Source organism: Pleurodeles waltl, chromosome 9, assembly GCF_031143425.1.
Source record: "Pleurodeles waltl isolate 20211129_DDA chromosome 9, aPleWal1.hap1.20221129, whole genome shotgun sequence".
Taxonomy (NCBI): Eukaryota; Metazoa; Chordata; class Amphibia; order Caudata; family Salamandridae; genus Pleurodeles; species Pleurodeles waltl.
In genome coordinates, this window is record NC_090448.1 from 10,843,831 (window position 1) to 10,858,629 (window position 14,799).

Consider the following 14,799-nt stretch of genomic DNA (forward strand, 5'->3'; position numbering starts at 1 on the left):
ATTGTCTCATCTATACCGATAAAAATTCTGCTGCACTTGTCAGCCTAAAAATGTTTTTTTGCAAACTGCCCTTTTGGACCCCATTTGGTTCCCCCTCAATATCGACGAGTTTTTGGCTCTTCCCTTTCACAAGCACTTGGCCCACCTACACAAATAAGATATAATTTTTAACGGGAGACTTAGGGGAACATTGGGTGGCATGAAATATGTCCCAGTGCGGTGATCCCACACAGAAATGTGGGAAAAATTTGATGTTTTAGCTAAATTTGAGGTTTGCTGAGGATTCTGGGTAAGAAAACATTGAGGTATCCACGCAAGTCACACCTCCCTGGACTCCCTCAGGTGTCTAGTTTTTAGAAATGTCTTGGTTTGGTAGCTTTCCCTAGCTGGCTGCTGAGCCCAGGACCAAAAACGCAGGTGACCCCCGCAAAAACAGGTAGTTTTGTATTTGCTAATTTTGATGTGCTCAGATAGTGTTTTGGGGCATTTCTTTTTGCGGGCAGTAGGCCTACCCCCACAAGTGAGGTACCATTTTTATCGGGAGACTTGGGGGAATGCTGGGTGGAGGGACATTTGTGGCTCCTCTCTGATTCCAGAACTTTCTGTCACCGAAATGAGAGGAAAAAGCGTTTTTTGGGCCAAATGTTGAGGTTTGCAAAGGATTCTGGGTAACAGAACCTGGTCAGAGCCCCCCAAGTCTCCCCATCTTGGATTCCCCTAGGTGTCTAGTTTTCAAAACTGCACAGGTTTACTCGGTTTCCCTAGGTGCCGGCTCAGCTAGAGGCCAAAATCCACAGCTAGGCACTTTGCAAAAAACAGCTCTGTTTTCTTTGTGAAAATGTGATGTGTCCATGTTGTGCTTTGGGGCATTTCCTGTCGCGGGCACTAGGCCTACCGACGCAAGTGAGATACAATTTTTATCGGAGACTTGGGGGAAAACAGAATAGCAAACCAAATGTTATTGCCCCATGTCTTTCTCTACATTTTTTCCTTCCAAATGTAAGACAGTGTTTAAAAAAGACGTCTATTTGAGAAATGCCCTGTAATTCACATGCTAGTATGGGCACCCCACAATTCAGAGATGAGCAAATAACCACTGCTTCTCAACACCTTATGTTGTGGACATTTTGGAAATACAAAGGTTTTCTTGATACCTATTTTTCACTTTTTATATTTCAGCAAATGAATTGCGGTATACCTGGTATAGAATGAAAACCCATTGCAAGGTGCAGCTCATTTATTGGCTCTGGGTACCTAGGGTTCTTGATGAACCTACACGCCCTATATATCCCCACAACCAGAAGAGTCCAGCTGATGTAACGGTATATTGCTTTCAAAAATCTAACATCGCAGGAAAAAGTTACAGAGTAAAACGTGGAGAAAAATGGCAGTTTTTTTCACCTCAATTTCAATATTCTTTTATTTCAGCTGTTATTTTCTGTAGGAAACACTTGTGGGATCTACGCAAATGACCCCTTTCTGAAATCAGAATGTTGTCTACTTTTCAGAAATGTTTAGCTTTCTGGGATCCAGCATTGGTTTCTCACCCATTTCTGTCACTATCTGGAAGGAGGCTGAAAGCACAAAAAAATAGTAAAAATGGGGTATGTCCCAGTAAAATGTCAAAATTGTGTTGAAAAATTGGGTTTTCTGATTCAAGTCTTCCCGTTCCTGAAAGCTGGGAAGATGGTGATTTTAGCACTGCAAACCCTTTGTTGATGCCATTTTCAGGGGAAAAAAACACAAGCCTTCTTCTGCAGCCCTTTTTTCCAATTTTTTTGAAAAATCTAAATTTTTGCTGTATTTTAGTTAATTTCTTGGTCTCCTTCAGGGGAACCCACAAAGTCTGGGTACCTCTAGAATCCCTAGGATGTTGGAAAAAAAGGATGCAAATTTGGTGTGGGTAGCTTATGTGATCAAAACGTTATGAGGGCCTAAGCGTGAGCTGCCCCAAATAGCCAAAAAAAGGCTCGGCACAGGAGGGGAAAAGGCCTGGCAGCGAAGGGGTTAATGGGGTCAGGGTAGTGCTCCTGCGATCCCTCCGGCCACCTCCGATGTGAACGGGCGACCTGCAGGTGAGGCAGTAAGTGAAAAGGGGAAGGGACAAGGTCTCCGCGCCCCAAGTGTGCCGGGAGAACCCCCTCACCTGGACCGGTACCAAATAAGGTTCGCTATGGATGAAAGGGACCAGACGGGTCCACAGAGCACAGTACCCGAGTGCTGGGGTCTGTTGGGGAGCGGGCGCAGCAGCCCCCATGGTGGTGGTGGAAGGTGGGGTGGTCCCGCTGACTCACTCCACTTCAGTCTGCAGGTCTCTCAGCGGGCTCCAGGATTGCAGGGGCACGGGACGGCTGGGATGAAAAACGGTGTCCTCCCTTGGCACAACTCTGGGTAGAAACGGAGGGCCTACCACTGAAGCCCTGCAGTGCAAGCGAAGTGGGAATGAAGCTCTCACCAAGCGCAGAATGAGGTGACCACCTATAGCTCCTTGGCATATCGTGACTGTGGGGCTCAGAGGCACTTTCTGACCCTAGCAAGCAGCGAGTGCCACACGCTGAAGGGATGGACCCCGTAGTGCTGAGTAATGAAGGAAACGCTCACTATGCGCTAAGGGGAATCACCAAAAATCATGAAACTGAGGCGCTCAACAGGTTCTAGGGGCAGCAACCCAGGCCCTCCAAGCGCTGGACCCCCTGGGAGGACACTTTGGGGGGGACTCAGGCCAGGCAGCAGGCGGGAGGAAGACCAGCACTGCCAGTCCAGCCGTCCGGATGCCAATCTCTTCTGGTAGTACCTGTAGGTGTCCTTGCAGTCCAATATCAGGGTACAGCTGGCAGCAGGGCAACATGTAGAAAAGCAGTCTAGATGAGTCTTTTATGCCACCCAGCAGACACCAGGCAGCAGGGCACAACAGAAGAGCAGTCCAGTGAGTCATTTATGCCACCCAGCAGACCATGCAGCAGGGCAACAACAGGAGAGCAGTCCAGATGAGTCCTTTATGCCACCCAGCAGACACCAGGCAGCAGGGCAACATGCAGAAAAGCAATCTAGATGAGTCCTTTATGCCACCCGCAGACACCAGGCAGCAGGGCAACAACAGGAGAGCAGTCCAGATGAGTCCTTTATGCCACCCAGCAGACACCAGGCAGCAGGGCATCAACAGGAGAGCAGTCCAGATGAGTCCTTTATGCCACCCAGCAGACACCATGCAGCAGGGCATCAACAGGAGAGCAGTCCAGATGAGTCCTTTATGCCACCCAGCAGACACCAGGCAGCAGGGCAACAACAGGAGAGCAGTCCAGATGAGTCTTCCTTTATGCTACCCAGCAGAAGGGAGCAGGGCACCAGGGATTCCCCAGGGGCTGCAGCATGCATTTTGCCACCCATGGGAGCCCATGCAAAATGTGTCTGCAGGCCTGCCATTGCAGCCTGCGTGAAAAGGTGCATGCACCCTTTCACTACAGGTCACTGCACCAGGTCACTATAAGTCAACCCTCTGGCAGGCCCTCCTAGACCAGAGTTAAGGGTGCAAGTACCTGTGTGTGAGGGCACCCCTGCATGAGCAGAGGTACCCCTACATACTCCAGCTCCATTACACTGGACTTCGTGAGTGCGGGGATGCCATTTTACCTGTGTACTGGACATAGGTCACTACCTATGTCCAGCTACATAATGGTAACTCAGAACCTGGGCATGTTTGGTATCAAACATATTGGAATCATACCCCCGTACTGGTGGTATGATTCCATGCACTCTGGGGGCTCCTAAGAGGACCCCCAGCTTTGCTCCTACCAGTAGCAGAGCTTTCCCGGCAGTCCACGCTGCTGCCATCCTACAGACAGGTTTCTGCCCGTCTGCTGCTTGACCAGCTCAAGCCCGGGAAAGCAGAACAAAGGATTTCCTTTGGGAGAGGGAGGCAACATCCTCTCCCTTGGACATAGGTGTTACATGGCTTGGGAGGGGTAGCCTCCTCAAGCCACTGGTATGTTTTGAAGGGCACATTTGGTGCCCTTTATGCATAAACCAGTCCACACTGGTTCAGGGACCCCCAGACCCTGCTCTGGCAGGAAATTGGACAATGAAAAGGGGAGTGACTGCATGACTTCAGGCACTCTTGAGCTGCTCCAGGGCTGCACTGCTGACTGGCTTTGTCCACTGTCGACCTGGTCCTGCATCCACCGACGGTGGGTAGTGGCTCCTGCTACCACGGGACACTCCAACATGAACAGGACTTGGTCCCCTTCTTTTCCAGGTCTTCCTCTTCCAGGATCCACCTTTGGTTTCTTGCAATCTTGTCTGTCTTGCATTATCCTCTGAGGTCCTTTTGGTGGGTTGGGGGAGAACCAGGTACTTACCTCTCTTCTGGTTGCTGGGGGGGGCACCCTGGTACTTACCTTGTGGGTTTCCTAGTTCCGCCAACTCCCCTCTACCAATTACACTTCCTTGAGTGGGGGCTCGACTTTCGCATTCCCCTTACTTAATATATGGTTTGGTCCCCTCAGGCCTTCAGTATTTTCTATTGCTTTCACTATTTTGTATTGCATTTTATGCTAATTCCTGATTTCTAATGTACGTATGTTAGTGTGTTTTCTCACCTCCAAGTGGGGTATTGCCTACATAGTATTTTGGTATTTGTGTTACTATAATAAAGTACCTTTATTTTTGTAACACTGAGTGTTTTCTTTCATGTGTGTAAGTGCTGGGTGACTACAGTGGTTTTGCATGAGCTTTGCATGTCTCCTAGATAAGCCTTGGCTGCTCATCCACAGCTACCTCTAGAGAGCCTGGCTTCTAGGCACTGCCTACACATCACTGAGCAGGGATACCTGGACCTGGTATAAGGTCATAACTCCATAGGTGCCCACCACACACCAGGCCAGCTTCCTACATATGGCAGCAATTTGTGCGCCAGCGCATGGGGAGAAGACAGAATGCACCGTATCTTGTAAATACGCCTCGTTTCTGCCCTTCCGCTGTGGCACGCCCCTGCTGTGCCACCCTGCACCGCGGGCCTTGTAAATGAGGCCACAGAAAGAGGAAAACGCCTCTCAGGATTGTTTTGCACAGGAAGGTTCAAGGGTGTCTGCGTTGGCGCTAGGCAGCCCATTGTGCGCCAGCGGGGCGGAAAGGACAGAAATGCGCCGTACGGCATAGATACAGCACAGTCCTGTCCTTCACTTGATAAATATGGGCCTCACTGTGGTGCTAACACACGCTGGTGCCAATCGCGCAACAATCGCGCAACACAACAGCGTACACAGAGTTTGTGCAAAGTATCAGATGTGCTTGCCTCTAACTCTCAGCTAATACACGTGCACGTTTACTGCGGGTGCTTTGCACGTTTTAATATCCCATTTTTAGCATTTGCAAATCTGTTTTCAGCAGTTAAATCCTGATGCAAGTGCCTTCTGAGCCACGAGCACAAGCGCTAAGCTCATGTTAGGCGCTAGCGCGGAGAGGTGCCCAAACTTCAGGGGAGGCTGCTTGTGAACCGGTTTCCATGGCCTCATTAGTGCACGCTTGCCCCGGAAGCCCTCCTAGTCAGCACGAGACAGGCCAGCCGTCCTGCTGTGATGGGCTCAGTTTGAAGCAGCCAGGACGGCCCTCCTGGGCAGCATCCTCATGCCACATCAGGCCAGACAAAGGCCTCTTGAAAGTCAGACTGTAGCAGCAGCGTCTCCCTCCGGCTCTTCGAAAATGATCTATCTTTTTATGGCAGGGCTCTGCTCCATTATGTATCCCAGAGGCTGCTGAAATGGTTAATTATTCACCATTCTTTATAGAAAGGACAGTTTTGATGAATATTCTCTCCTGGCAGATGAACAACAGGGCCAGGTAGAGTCAATCCCTCCGCTTTGCATCCTCAACAGCCTCTTAGCGCAGGGCCTGGAAAGGCATTCTAAGGAGGCAGTTGCCATGGCGACCCATCCCCAGCCCTTCTGGCACATTCTCCTGCAAGGCGACCTCAAATTCAGAGATTCTGCATTTTAGGAGGAACACGTCGACGTTCTGCTACTCATATTGTCGTTTAACCCCTCATGAGACCGTTTCTAAGCACGCTCAAAACTTATACTGTTAGTGAATTACATAAATTAACAGAAAAAACTTTTTTTGTATTCAAGTAAAATAATTTCGCATGAAAAGTCTTCTGTGCGCCCACATAGTCAGTGAAACATAGCAACTGCTGCAGGTTCGCCACACTCACGCCCACTTGAACCGGCTTGTCCATCCATACATGAATGCAGGGATGTGAGTGGAATGCTAAACAGCGCCCCATCATTTAATTCGGAGTGCGGGGAACACATTTATCACCTGGAAATATAGAAACATGTTTTCCATGTGAAAAGGAAGGATAAGAAGGTAATTGTGCACCTGGGGAACTACCACAGTACATGGTCCACAGCCCTCGATGTATAGGACACAGGCCTACCGCAGAGAAGTTATGACAGAATTAACTTTCTCTTCCACATGCTTGACAATGCTTAGTTTGTTAAAACAAAAAGTTCAGAGGGCCATAGTTTATTTGTCCGAGCCCCTGATGCCAGGATTGCTGAACACCAAGGGCCATATTTACAAGAACCGGCGCATCACTAGTGATGCGGCACATTTTTTCTGCGACCCCCCCTAGCGTCCCGTAACGCCACCGTGGTAGCTCCGTGTTTACAATATGGCACACCAAGGCGCATGTTAGGGGCAATAGCGTCATTTTTTAATGCTATTGTAACACTATACTGGATTAGCGTAAAAAAATGACGCTAATCCAGTATAGTATTAAGAGGCCCATTAAAAATCAATATGAGCCTCATTTTAGCGCCTGCTTTATGCAGGCGTTCTGCTTTAAGCAGGCGTTAAGATCAGGTTAGCAATGGTGTAACGGAATCTTGTAGATTCCAAGGTGCCATGTTAGCGATCCTCTAATGAGGGAACGTCCCCTTTGCATACATCATGCATATATTAGGCATAATGTGGCACAAACAGTTTACAAGGTGACACAAACCTAGTTTGCTCCACCGTGTAAATATGGCAATATGGTAGTGGCCCATTAATCACATTTGTGGCAAAAAGTTTGCTGCAAATGTTCCACTAAGGGGCACAAGGGCGTTGTAAATCTGGCCTCAAGACTGGGTTGTCTTGATTCCACCACATGCCTCTTTCTTTCAGCACTCTCTGCTTCCTGTCTCACTATTTCATGAATACTAAAGGTGCCTGACATTGTTTCCACCTCTTGTCACTTTCTCCCCCCACCCTACACTTCCTGTCTCCTTATCTCATGAATACCGAGGCTGCCTGGTCTTGATTCCACCTCATGCCTCTTTCTTCAATCCCCTGCACTTCCTGTCTCTTTATCTCATGAATACCAATGCTGTCTGGTCTTGATTCCACCTTGTGCCTCTTTCTTCAATCCCCTGCACCTCCTGTCTCTTTATCTCATGAATACTGAGGCTGCCTGGTCTTGATTCCACCTCACTCCTCTTTCTTCCTCCCCCTGCACTTCCTGTCTCTTTATCTCATGAATACAGAGGCTGCCTGGTCTTGATTCCACCTCGTGCCTCTTTCTTCAATCCCCTGCACTTCCTGTCTCTTTATCTCATGAATACCAAGGCTGCCTGGTCTTGATTCCACCTCGTGCCTCTTTCTTCCGCTCCCTGCACCTCCTGTCTCTTTATCTCATGAATACTGAGGCTGCCTGGTCTTGATTCCACCTCGTGCCTCTTTCTTCCACCCCCTGCACTTCCTGTCTCTTTATCTCATGAATACCGAGGCTGTCTGGTCTTGATTCCACCTCACGCCCCTTTCTTCAATCCCCTGCACTTCCTGTCTCTTTATCTCATGAATACCGAGGCTGTCTGGTCTTGATTCCACCTCACGCCTCTTTCTTCAATCCCCTGCACTTCCTGTCTCTTTATCTCATGAATACCGAGGCTGCCTGGTCTTGATTCCACCTCACGCCCCTTTCTTCAATCCCCTGCACTTCCTGTCTCTTTATCTCATGAATACCGAGGCTGCCTGGTCTTGATTCCACCTCACGCCCCTTTCTTCAATCCCCTGCACCTCCTGTCTCTTTATCTCATGAATACCGAGGCTGCCTGGTCTTGATTCCACCTCACTCCTCTTTCTTCCACCCCCTGCACTTCCTGTCTCTTTATCTCATGAATACCGAGGCTGTCTGGTCTTGATTCCACCTCACGCCCCTTTCTTCAATCCCCTGCACTTCCTGTCTCTTTATCTCATGAATACCGAGGCTGCCAAACATTGATTCCACCTCACGCCTCTTTCTTCAATCCCCTGCACTTCTTGTCTCTTTATCTCATTAAAACTTCCAAAGAATGTCTCTTTCTTCCACCCCCTGCACTTCCTGTCTCTTTATCTCATGAATACTGGTGCTGCCTGGTCTTGATTCCACCTCATTCCTGCTTCTTCCCCCACTCTGCCCTTCCTGTCTTTTTATCTCTCTTTTGCAGGATCTACTTCATCCCCTATTTATTCTATTGACACTTTTCTTATTGCTCTCTTTCTGCTGCTAGCTTCCTTCCTTCTCTGCATTTCTCTTGTGTTCTGATCCCCAGAAATGAGTGCTGGTGTCCACCACCTGTGACCACCGCCAAAAGTAAATACAGCTGGAGGCCTTTGAGAGTCAGAAGTGGGATCCAGGACCTCTTTTATACTCTATAGAGGGGAGCGAGGGGTATATTGTTATTCAAGATGTCACCTGTACATCCTCATTGGCAAAGGAACCCACCCAAATGGTACCAGGACACAGTCCTGAAAAGTACTGTGACCTCCTGCCTTGAAAAGTGGGTACAGTGTACAATCACCAATCCCTCATTTGGGGTGTTCCCTAAAAAGTTAGTAACCCTGACCCACCTAAGGGGCATGCATCATCATCTGGGCCGGGAACTCAGCACACTGCTGTTGCTTTGATATTTTTGTATGTTTACATTGTGCAAAAGTGCTCTATTTTCAGATCTTGATGCCTGTTTGTGGCTGCTTCCTGTGCTGTCAGTGGCGCGTGATGTTGGGTTTCTTCTCATAGTCTTAGACATGGGATCTCTTGTCTGGCATCTCTGCTCTTGCCTCCTTCTGGGGCTGGGGTTTGGTGACGTTCTCTTCCTTGGTCTCGTTTTTGTTTGAGCTGGAGTCTGCCTACTTTTCTGGGCTTCTTTGCGATGGCACCTTTCGGTCTCTTCTGGTTCTTTGGCTGCGTTGGTAGCTGTGGGTTGGAGAGCTGCTTCCCTGGCTCTGCTGCTGCCTCTAGTGGGTCACTTTGACGGTGTCTCCTCTCGTGGGCACCTTTCCTCTGGGGCAGACTGGTTGTGTCCTCTCGCTTTTGGGTTTCCAGTGCTTGTTGGCCTGCTTTACACTTCGGCTTTGTTAACCTTCTGGGCCTGGTCCTCCCTCCTTCCTGTCTGTAGTGTTGTCAGTCTGGGTGCGCTGGGACTCTTGCGGTCCTGGGCAGACTTAGAGGAGAGATTGCAAAGGCTGCTGGGAGGTGTTAAGGTGCGGTTATTAACGGATATGACATAATCAGTGATTAGTGTGTGATTGTATGCAGAGGAATAAAGGCGTCTAATCAAGAGCTCCGTGTGTGGCGTGGTCTTTGCATGATCCAGCGCTGGGGAGGAGCTACATGGACTTTGCCTTTTCTTTCCCCATCTTGGATTGGGACGAGGAAGTGATGAGTAGGTAATGCTTAGATTCAATACCGGGTTGGGGAGGGGGGGTACGAGGAGTTTACGTGTTTTCCTTCTAGGTGGGCAGTGAGATGCTGGTCTCCAGGGTGTGAACACACCATGGTTTAAGGTCTAGGACGAGGACGTTGCTTCAGAGAAATGGGATTACCAGTCAGTAATCCAAGCCTACACAATACTTACAAGTTACAAGTTACTAGCGCCAACCAACTCTCATAAGGCAAAGCAAGTTCACAATTTTAGCAAAGTATGAAAGTCCATGGGCTGCAGGTGGGCATAGACAGGGAACTTCACAAGGCTAAGCTCCTGTAATGAAAAGGTATGAGTAGTGCTTCATATGGCACTTCTGCCGTTTCTAAGCACTGTAAAAAACAGATGTTATTATTGCATCCATTTACCGGCCTCAGAAGGATGGAAGGCTGAGTCAGCAGCCTGGCAGGGGTAATTCTGGTAGAATATTCTCTACTGGAAGAGAATCGTTCAACAAAGAATTTACCACCTCTCCCCAAATTGGATGGGTTTCCATTGCGACCCACCTATAGTGCGGCTCTCAGTCAGTAATCACTTGGTTGCCATGGTTTTGAAACAAATAATGAACTCAACTGCCCTCATTAATTGGCAGATCTAAACGATGTCAGATTTGTGACGTCAGGGAAAATGTTCCTTAACAAAAGCTGCTCTTTAAATCTGTTCATGTGCTAAAGATGTCTGAAGATTCTAGTCCTCTATGCAGTGGTAATCTGTGGATACCCGCTCTCTATGCAGTGGTAATCTGTGGATACCCGCTCTCTATGCAGTGGTAATCCGTGGATACCCGCTCTCTATGCGGTGGTAATCCGTGGATACCCGCTCTCTATGCGGTGGTAATCTGTGGATACCCGCTCTTTATGCTGTGGTAATCTGTGGATTACCGCTCTCTGTGCAGTGGTAATATGTAGATACCCGCTCTCTATGCAGTGGTAATCTGTGGATACCCGCTCTCTATGCAGTGGCAATCTGTGGATACCCGCTCTCTATGCAGTGGTAATCTGTGGATACCCGCTCTTTATGCAGTGGCAATCTGTGGATACCCGCTCTCTATGCAGTGGTAATCTGTGGATACTCTCTCTCTATGCAGTGGTAATCTGTGGATACCCGCTCTCTATGCAGTGGCAATCTGTGGATACCCGCTCTCTATGCAGTGGCAATCTGTGAATACCCTGTCTACTCTACAGTTGTAATCCTCGGATACCAGCTCTGTGTGCAGTGGTAATCCACTAATACCAGATCTCTATGCAGTGGTGATCCGCAGTACCCGCTCTCTAGGCAGCGCTAATCTGCGGATACCCGCTCTCTAGGCAGTGGTAATCAATCTGCGGATACCAGCTCTCTATGCAGTGGTAATCTGCGGATAGCTTGTCTTCTCTACAGTGGTAATCTGCGGATACCCGCTCTTTATGCAGTAGTAATCCGTGGATCCCCGCTCTCTATGCTTTGGTAATCTGCGGATGCCAGCTCTCTATGCGGTGGTAATCTGTGGATACCCTCTCTCTATGCAGTTGTAATCTGCGGATACCCACTCTCTATGCAGTGGTAATCCACGAATACCTGCTCTCTATGCAGTGGCGAGCTCTCTATGCAGTGGTAATCTGTGGATACCCTCTCTCTATGCAGTGGTAATCCACGGATACCAGCTCCCTATGCGGTGGTAATTCATCTGCGGATACCTGAACTCCCCCGCCCCCCCGCTCCTCTGTACATATTCCTTCTCGCTCTTATGTGTTTCATTGGGACACAGTTTGAAATACTTCCAGGGGCGTAACAAAGGTCCCTGCAGTCCTGGACAGCACCAGGCCCCCAATAGTTCAAGGGGCCTCCATTCAGCGCACAACCTATGGATATTTTGACATGACACTTTGGGCCCCTTATCACATATTGCGGGGGGGGGGGGCAGAATTGTACCTCACTACACTGAATTCTTCGAGCTGCACGTGCGGGGTCTCCTCGAGCAAAGGAGAGAGCGTCTTATTTAATGGATATGTTTTTTTAAGAGAAAGCACTCCCCTGACATCTGTTTCCATTTTGCATCAGGACAGCGCCAGGAAGAGCTCATCGCCAGCGCCTGGCGCGGAGCAGAAGGAACCCTCGCACTTCACAGAATGAGTTGTTTTTGTCCCTGGCAACATCCTCAGGATGGAGTCAACACAAAGTCTATCACCCCTCAAGATTAGGGGGTGCAGAGCACATGGGAGGGGGGTTGGGCACATGCTGCATGCATGATGGGGCTGGGAAAGAGGTTGAGGTCTCTCTCTATCTCTGACTCTCTCTCTCTGGCTCTCTCTCTGACTCTCTCTCTCTCTGTGTCTCTGATTCTCTCTGTCTCTGTCTCTCTCTGACTCTCTCTCTCTCTCTGTCTCTCTGATTCTCTCTCTGACTCTCTCTCTCTGACTCTCTGATGCTCTCTCTCTCTCTCTGATTATCATTCTCTGACTCTCTCTCTCTCTGACTCTCTCTCTGACTCTCTCTCTGTCTCTCTGATTCTCTCTCTGACTCTCTCTCTTTGACTCTTTGACTCTCTCCCTCTGGCTCTCTCTCTGACACTCTCTCTCTTTCTCTCTGTCTCTCTGACTCTCTCTCTCTCTCTCTCTCTCTCTCTGACTCTCTTCACTGAAAAAAACAAAGGTTACAGGGATGTTTAGTTAGTGTAGGAGGCTGGCCTGGCTTGTAGTGGGTACCAAAGGTACTTACACCTTGTGCCAGCTCCAGTTATCCCTTATTAGTAGAATAGAGGTGTTTCTAGCAGCTTAGGCTGATAGAAGGTAGCTATGGCAAAGCAGCTTAGGCTGAACTAGGAGACTTGCAAAGCTCCTACTATACCACTTATATCATATAGCACTATATCATAAGAATCACAATACTCAGAGTTACTAAAAATAAAGGTACTTTATTTTTAGGACAAATATGCCACAAGTATCTCAGTGGGTACCCTCAGTAAGAAGGTAAGTAATATACACAAGTTATATGTACACAAACCACAAATAGGTAAGTAAGAGTCAGAAAAGTAATGCAAACAGTGTAGAATTACAATAGGTTGCAATAGGCAAGCATAGGTCTATGGGCAACACAAACCATATACTCCAAAAGTGGAATGCGAATCACGAATGGACCCCAGACCTATGGGAGCTTGTAGAGGGTCGCTGGGACTGTAAGAAAACAGTCAGGGTGTCCAAGATACCCCACCCCAAGACCCTGAAATGTAGGAGTAAAGTACACCTATTACCCCAAAAGAGCACAATAGTCGTGATAGGGGGATTCTGCAAGAACAACAAACACCAGCAGTACACTGAAAACGTATTCCTGGACCTGAGGACCTGCAAGGCAAGGGGACCAAGTCCAATAGTCGCGATAGTGTTCAGGGGGTGCAGGAGCCCAGGAAACCCCAGATGAAGGTGCAAGGAAGCTGCCTCTGGATGGAAGAAGCTTGGAATTTTGCAAGAACAAAGAGGACTAGGAACTTCTCCTTTGGATGGAAGATGTCCCACGTCGCGATGAAGGTTGCAGAAGTGTTCCCACGCAGAAATACCACAAACAAGCCTTGCTAGCTGCAAGGGTCGTGGTAGAGGTTTTTGGGTGCTGCTGAGGACCAGGAAGGACCAGGATGTCGCCCCTTGGAGGAGAAGACAGAGGGGGCACTCAACAACTCAGAGAGCCCCCACAGAAGCAGGCAGCACCCGCAGAAGTACCTAAACAGGCACTTGGAAGATTTGTGAACAGGAGTCCACACAGAGTTACAAAAGAGGGTCCCACGACGTCAGAGGCCACCTCAGCGGGTTGAGCACTACAGGACGAAGTGCTGGGGACCCAGGCTAGGCTGTGCACGAAGGAAATCCTGGAAGAGTGCACAGAAGCTGGAGCAGCTGCAAATCACGCAGTACACAGGTTTGCAGTCTAGCGTGGGGAGGCAAGGACTTACCTCCACCAAACTTGGACTGAAGGATCACTGGACTGTGGGAGTCACTTGGATAGAGTGTCTGTGTTCCAGGCACCACGCTCGTCAGGATGAGAGGGGACCCAGAGGACTGGTGATGCAGTCTTTTGGTGCCTGCGTTAGCAGGGGGAAGATTCCGTCGACCCACTGGAGATTTCTTCTTGGCTTCTGGTGCAGGGTGAAGGCAGGTGACCCCCAGAGCATGCACCACCAGGAAACAGTCGAGAAACCCGTCAGGATGAGGCGCTACAATGTTGCTGGTAGTCGTCTTGCTACTTTGTTGCGGTTTTGCAGGCGTCCTGGAGCAGTCAGCGGTCGATCCTTGGTAGAAGTCGAAGAGGGAGATGCAGAGGAACTCTGGTGAGCTCTTGCATTCGTTATCTGAAGAATTCCCCAAAGCAGAGACCCTAAATAGCCAGAAAAGGAGGTTTGGCTACCAAGAAAGGAGGATTGGCTACCAAGAAAGGAGGATTGTCTACCAAGAAAGGTAAAAGCCTATCAGAGGGGGTCTCTGATGTCACCTGCTGGCACTGGCCACTCAGAGCAGTCCAGTGTGCCCCTAACACCTCTGTTTCCAAGATGGCAGAGGTCTGGGACACACTGGAGGAGCTCTGGGCACCTCCCCTGGGAGGTACTGGTCAGGGGAGTGGTCACTCCCCTTTCTTTTGTCCAGTTTCGTGCCAGAGCAGGGCTGGGGGATCCCTGAAACCAGTGTAGACTGGCTTATGCAGAGATGGGCATCATCTGTGTCCATCAAAGCATTTCCAGAGGCTGGGGGAGGCTACTCATCCCCAGCCCTTCACACCTATTTCCAAAGGGAGAGGGTGTAACACCCTCTCTCAGAGGAAATCCTTTGTTCTGCCTTCCTGGGCCAGGGCTGCCTGGACTCCAGGAGGGTAGAAACCTGTATGAGGGTGTAGACAGTCCCCACAGTATAGACACTCAGGAGAGGTAAATTTGGGTTTTTGAGGTAAGTATTTATTAGTAATTTGAAATAAGAACTGATGAAAAGTCAGTACGACGTTTAGCGCCAGTTTCTTCTCTGGAGTGGTGAATATCTTCCTTCTAATCTGTGTCCCTTTTCTTCCTTTTCTCTAGGTGGCGTGCCGGATCGTCCTCGTCAGGTCCCGGATGTGACATATA